The sequence below is a fragment of the Elephas maximus genome, chromosome 5, assembly GCF_024166365.1.
Source record: "Elephas maximus indicus isolate mEleMax1 chromosome 5, mEleMax1 primary haplotype, whole genome shotgun sequence".
NCBI lineage: Eukaryota > Metazoa > Chordata > Mammalia > Proboscidea > Elephantidae > Elephas > Elephas maximus.
This window is the reverse complement of record NC_064823.1, coordinates 78,353,851-78,361,547: the sequence shown is the minus strand read 5'-3', so window position 1 is coordinate 78,361,547 and position 7,697 is coordinate 78,353,851.

Genomic DNA, 7,697 nt, shown 5'->3' with positions numbered 1-7,697 from the left:
TTTGAGAACCAAAGCTCCAGGGTGTATACTGAGGGATCTGAGAGCTCTCCAGATTGGGAACATTTAAGGCTTCCAGGCTCTTTCTAATCCGTCCTCATTCTCATTCTCATGCTCTTTCTGGGGGCAGAAACGCACTTAACATGCCCGTTTTTAGTTTTCATTCCATCAAATATGATGTTCCTGTTGCCAGGATTTAATGAAGTAAAAATCCTTTTCAAAATGAAATAACCACATTGTTAGCCACCAGCTGAACCCACACTAAAGAAAGAAATAAAACCAAGAGTTCCTCCACAAACGCCAAGTAATGAGTTTTGCACTGTAATGATGGGAATGAGAAAGGAAACTTGGCAGACAAGTGCCCCCGCGTAAAACACTTATGCCCCAGCCCCAAGGGTGGGTAGGAGACATACAACCCCTTGCAATTGTGAAAGTGAAAAAAGAAAGCAGGAGGGTGAACGCTTGAATGTGTGTATTTTGGACCTGCACTGACTTTTCTCTTCACTTCCCTCTCCAGCCTACAAGTCAGTACAAGCTCAGTGCTCCCTGGGAGAGTGCAAATGCTGGTCACACAGGAGAGACTGGAGGCCCAGGACTTGCCCAGCAGGTTCTGTTCTATTCAAGGTCTCCCTTTGTGAATCTGGGTAGCCAGCTGGGCCCCGAGAATTTTGAAATGCTTGATTCACCATACATTTAATGTCATGATGTATTAACATGAAAGAATTGGCTCAGTTTCTCACCCACAATCACTAAAATAATTTTCGGTTTTATAAAAAATTAACCAAAGCAACAAGCACTTATTGAAAATCATTAAATGCAAAGAATTCATTTAGAGGCCGTGGAAAATCAAGTTTAAGGAAGCACTCCATTGCCTTTAAGGAGTTTTAATATTAGTAAAAGAGACAGACAAACAAATTTTAAAGCCACAAAACACAATAAATGCAGTAACAATGGAACAAGTGGCAAGGTGCAAGTAATCAGGCTGGAATGATGAGGTTCATTAAACTAGAGTTTACATAGGCCTGTGCGTAACGCCATGTTGTTGTTGTCAGCCACTATTGAGTGGGCCCCAGGATCATGGCAACTCCTACACAAGGCAACGAAATGCTGCCTGGTCCTGTGCCATCCCCATGATTGGGTTGTGGATGGGTCCATTGGGATTCATTTTCCTCGGCTGATGTTTTCAGAAGTAGATCGACAGGCCATTATTCATAGATCGTCTTATTCTGGAAACTCACTGAAACCTGTTCAGCATCACAGAAACACTAAAGTCTCCAATGGCAGCGGGGTGGTGGCTGCACATGAGGTGAATTGGCTGGGAATGGAACCCTGGTCTCCTGCGTAGAAGGCAAATTGCTGTATAAATATTGCAAAAAAAAAAAAAACTAGTGAGTCAGAATGAGTGAGTGAATGCAGAACAAAAACTTAATTACTTGAAACAACTAAATCCCCATGTTTTTTTCTTTGCTGAACTGATTGTTATCTGCTAGGACCATACTGGAAACCTTGGTGGTGTAGCGGCGTAGTGGTGCTTGCTAACCAAAAGGTCGGCAGTTCAAATCCACCAGGTGCTCCTTCGAAGCCCTATGGGGCAGTCCTACTTTGTCCTGTAGGGTTGCTATGAATCAGAATCAATTTGACGGCAATGGGCTTGGTTCGTTGTTTTTTTTTTTAGGACTATATTATCTGATAGGAAGGTACTCAAAAGATGACTCGGGAAGAGTTGCCTCCTCAAAAAGAGTCAACCTTAATGATGCAGATGGAGTCAAACTTTTGGAACCTTCATTTACTGGTGTGGCATGACTCAAAATGAGAAGAAACAGCTGCGAACATCCATTAATACTCAGAGCATGGAATGTACAAAGTATGGATCTAGGAAAATTAGAAACTGTGAAAAATGAAATGGAATGTGTAAACGTCAATATCCTAGGGATTAGCGAGGTGAAATGAATTGGTATTGGCCATTTTGAATCAATCATATGGTCTACTCTGCCAGGAATGACAACCTGAAGAGGAATGGTGTTGCATTCATCGTCAAAAAGAACATTTCAAGATCTATCCTGAAGTACGACGCTCTCAGTGATAGGCTAATATCTGTATCCCTACAAGGAAGACCAGTTAATAAGATTATTACTCATATTTATGCACCAACCACTAAGGCCATAGATGAAGAAATTAAAGATTTTTATTAGCTTCTGCAGTCTGAAATTGATCAAACATCCAATCAGGATGCATTGACAATTACTGGTGATTGGAACGTGAAAGTTGGAAAAAGAGAAGGATCGATAGTTGGTCTTGGTGATGGAAACCATGCCAGAGATCGCATGTCAGAATTTTGCAAGACAAACCATTCCTTCATTCCAAATACCTTTTCTCAACAACATAAATGGCGCAGGAACAGGCAATGTTTTGTTCTGTTGTACATAGGATCTATGAGTCAGAACCAACTGTATGGCACCTAAAAACAACAAGACTTTACAGCCCACACTGCCAGCTCATTGCATTCCATCCCTTTGACTGACAGCAGTTACGGCTTTAGAATGCAAATCACCCCTCCCTTTGCCCTGAATGGGTGCATATTTGTATGTTGGTATTTATACTTCCCTGGAACTTCCCTCAACTATAAAAGCAGCCCTGGAGGCGGGGCCAAGATGGCGGACTAGGTGGACGCTACCGCGGATCCCTCTTGCAACAAAGACTCAGAAAAACAAGTGAATCGATCACATACATAACAGTCTACGAACTCTGAACAACAAACACAGATTTAGAGATGGAGAACGAACAAATACGGGGAGACAGCGATTGTTTTCAGAGCCAGGAGTCAGTGTACCAGTCAGGTGACCTTCGGAGCCCGATTTGGGGCAGAGCCCAGGGGGGCAGACGGCACAGACAAGGGGCCCAGCCCTAGCCCCCGAACTCATCCCGGGAGGGAGCCCAGTCGGTTCGCGCGGATGGTGTGGTGGCGCAGCTGGTGGGAGAAGTCCCCGGGAGGCAGTGACTGGTCTTGGAGTGGGGAGAGCAGCGTCCCAGCCGGGGAGCCGTCCCGCCGGGATTTTGGCAGGCGTGGGTATAGCACGAGCACGGGGAGCAGCTACACTCCCCTAAATTGACCCGGGGGGGCCCAGCCTTTCGCGTGGGCGGTGCCCACCCGGTTCACGCGAGCGGCGTGGCGGCACAGCCGGTGGGAGAAGTCCCCGGAAGGCAGTGACTGGTCTTGGAGCAGGGAGAGCAGCGTCCCAGCCGGAGAGCCATCCCACTGGGATTTTGGCAGGCGCGGGTGGGGCGTGAGTGCGGGGTCCAGCTCCATCCCCCTGAATTGACCCCGGGGCGGTCCCAGCTGGTTCGTGCGGGTGGCGTGGCGGCGCAGCAGGTGGGAGAAGTCCCCAGGAGGCAGTGGCTGGTCTTGGAGCGGGGACAGCGGCATCCCAGCCGGGACGTGCAGTCGCGGCGCAGGCGCGGGGAGCTGCTCCGCTCTCCTGAGCTGACCCGGGGGGGGAGCCCACACGGTTCGCGGGGGCGGCACGCGATGCGGCTGGCGGGACAGGGAGTCCCTGGGAGGCAGCGACTGATTTTGGAGTCGGGAGTGCACCGTCCCAGTAGGGGAGCCTTAACCTTGGGGGTGGGGCTGACAGCGGAGGATCTGACCATGACACCAGCGGGCCAGACCCCCTGGGGGCAATCTCCACACAGCCAGTACATATAGGCAACGCGCCCCGCGGAAATCTCAGATATACTAGTCATTCCAAGTAAGACAAGCAACTCTGGCTATATTCTGAGGTGCTACTCTCCTAGCTCTCTGGTCCCTCCCCCACCCTCCCCAGGCAGCTCCATTAACATCCGAATAGCCTGAGCGAGAGGGAGAACTCTGATAGGGATCTGACTGCATTTTTTTTTTAGCGGATTTTCTGGAAAAACTAGTTTCCCAGTGATGGCTCAGAGACAGCAGTCCATATCAAACCACATAAAGAAGCAGACCATGACAGCTTCTCCAACCCTCCAAACAAAAGAATCAAAATCTTTCCCAAATGAAGATACAATCCTGGAATTATCAGATACAGAATATAAAAAACTAATTTACAGAATGCTTCAAGACATCACAAATGAAATAAGGCAAACTGCAGAAAAAGCCAAGGAACACACCGATAAAACTGTTGAAGAACTCAAAAAGATTATTCAAGAACATAGTGGAAAAATTAATGTTGCAAGAATCCATAGAGAGACAGCATGTAGAAATCCAAAAGATTAACAACAAAATTACAGAATTAGACAACGCAATAGGACGTCAGAGGAGCAGACTCGAGCAATTAGAATGCAGACTGGGACATCTGGAGGACCAGGGAATCAACACCAACATAGCAGAAAAAAAATCAGATAAAAGAATTAAAAAAAATGAAGAAACCCTAAGAATCACGTGGGACTCTATCAAGAAGGATAACTTGCGGGTGATTGGAGTCCCAGAACAGGGAGGCGGGACAGAAAACACAGAGAAAATAGTTGAAGAACTCCTGACACAAAACTTCCCTGACGTCATGAAAGACGAAAGGATATCTATGCAAGATGCTCATCGAACACCATTTAAGATTGATCCAAAAAGAAAAACACAAAGACATATTATCATCAAACTCGCCAAAACCAAAGATAAACAGAAAATTTTAAAAGCAGCCAGGGAGAAAAGAAAGGTTTCCTTCAAGGGAGAATCAATAAGAATAAGTTCAGACTACTCAGCAGAAACCATGCAGGCAAGAAGGGAATGGGAGGACATATACAGAGCACTGAAGGAGAAAAACTGCCAGCCAAGGATCATATATCCAGCAAAACTCTCTCTGAAATATGAAGGCAAAATTAAGATATTTACAGATAAACACAAGTTTAGAGAATTTGCAAAAACCAAACCAAAGCTACAAGAAATACTAAAGGATATTGCTTGGTCAGAAAACCAATAATATCAGATACCAGCACAATACAAGGTCAGAAAACAGAACGTCCTGATATCAACTCAAATAGGGAAATCACAAAAACAAACAAATTAGATTAATTAAAAAATAATAATAGTAATACACATAACAGGGAATCATGGAAGTCAATAGGTAAAAGATCACAATAATCAAAAAGAGAGACTAAATACAGGAGGCATTGAACTGCCAGATGGAGAGTGATACAAGGCGATATAGAACAATACAAGTTAGGTTTTTCCTTAGAAAAATAGGGGTAAATAATAAGGTAACCACAAAAAGGTATAACAACTCCATAACTCAAGATAAAAGCCAAGAAAAATGTAACGACTCAACTAACATAAGTCAAACACTATGAAAATGAGGATCTCACAATCCTCTAAGAAAAACGTCTCAGCACAAAAAAGTATGTGGAAAAATGAAATGGCCAACAACACACATGAAAAGGCATCAAAATGACAGCACTAAAAACTTATTTATCTATAATTACGCTGAATGTAAATGGACTAAATGCACCAATAAAGAGACAGAGAGTCACGGACTGGATAAAGAAACACGATCCATCTATATGCTGCCTACAAGAGACACACCTTAGACTTAGAGACACAAACAAACTAAAACTCAAAGGATGGAAAAAAATATATCAAGCAAACAATAAGCAAAAAAGAAGAGGAGTAGCAATATTAATTTCTGACAAAATAGACTTTAGACTTAAATCCACCACAAAGGATAAAGAAGGACACTATATAATGATAAAAGGGACAATTGATCAGGAAGACATAACCATATTAAATATTTATGCACCCAATGACAGGGCTGCAAGATACATAAATCAAATTTTAACAGAATTGAAAAGTGAGATAAACACCTCCACAATTATAGTAGGAGACTTCAACACACCACTTTCGGAGAAGGACAGGACATCCAGTAAGAAGCTCAATAGAGACACGGAAGACCTACTTACAACAATCAACCAACTTGACCTCATTGACTTATACAGAACTCTCCACCCAACTGCTGCAAAATATACTTTTTTTTCTAGCGCACATGGAACATTCTCTAGAATAGACCACATATTAGGTCATAAAACAAACCTTTGCAGAGTCCAAAACATCGAAATATTACAAAGCATCTTCTCAGACCACAAGGCAATAAAACTAGAAATCAATAACAGAAAAACTAGGGAAAAGAAATCAAATACTTGGAAACTGAACAATACCCTCCTGAAAAAAGACTGGGTTATAGAAGACATCAAGGAGGGAATAAGGAAATTCAGAGAATGCAACAAGAATGAAAATACTTCCTATCAAAACCTCTGGGACACAGCAAAAGCAGTGCTCAGAGGCCAATTTATATCAATAAATGCACACATACAAAAAGAAGAAAGAGCCAAAAGCAGAGAACTGTCCCTACAACTTGAACAAATAGAAAGTGAGCAACAAAAGAACCCATCAGGCAGCAGAAGAAAACAAATACTAAAAATTAGAGCTGAACTAAATGAATTAGAGAACAGAAAAACAATTGAAAGAATTAACAAAGCCAAAAGCTGGTTCTTTGAAAAAAATTAACAAAATTGATAAACCATTGGCTAGACTGACTAAAGAAATACAGGAAAGGAAACAAATAACCCGAATAAGAAACGAGAAGGACCACATCACAACAGAACCAAATGAAGTTAAAAGAATCATTTCAGATTACTACGAAAAATTGTACTCTAACAAATTTGAAAACCTAGAAGAAATGGATGAATTCTTGGAAAAGCACTACCTACCTAAACTAACACATTCAGAAGTAGAACAACTAAATAGACCCATAACAAAAAAAGAGATTGAAACGGTAATCAAAAAGCTTCCAACAAAAAAAAGTCCTGGCCCGGACGGCTTCACTGCAGAGTTCTACCAAACCTTCAGAGAAGACTTAACACCACTACTACTGAAGGTATTTCAAAGCATAGAAAAAGACGGAATACTACCCAACTCATTCTATGAAGCTACCATCTCCCTGATACCAAAACCAGGTAAAGACATTAGAAAAAAAGAAATTATAGACCTATATCCCTCATGAACATAGATGCAAAAATCCTCAACAAAATTCTAGCCAATAGAATCCAACAACACATCAAAAAAATAATTCACCCTTATCCAGTGGGATTTATACCAGGTGTGCAAGGCTGGTTTAATATCAGAAAAACCATTAATGTAATCCATCACATAAATAAAACAAAAGACAAAAACCACATGATCTTATCAATTGATGCAGAAAAGGCATTTGACAAAGTTCAACACCCATTTATGATAAAAACTCTTACCAAAATAGGAATTGAAGGAAAATTCCTCAACATAATAAAGGGCATCTATGCAAAGCCAACAGCCAATATCACTCTAAATGGAGAGAACCTGAAAGCATTTCCCTTGAGAACGGGAACCAGACAAGGATGCCCTTTATCACCGCTCTTATTCAACATCGTACTTGAAGTCCTAGCCAGGGCAATTAGGCTAGACAAAGAAATAAAGGGTATCCGGATTGGCAAGGAGGAAGTAAAGCTATCACTATTTGCAGATGACACGATCGTATACACAGAAAACCCTAAGGAATCCTCCAGAAAACTACTGAAACTAATAGAAGAGTTTGGCAGAGTCTCAGGTTATAAAATAAACATACAAAAATCACTTGGATTCCTCTACATCAACAAAAAGAACACCGAAGAGGAAATAACCAAATCAATACCATTCACAGTAGCCCCCAAGA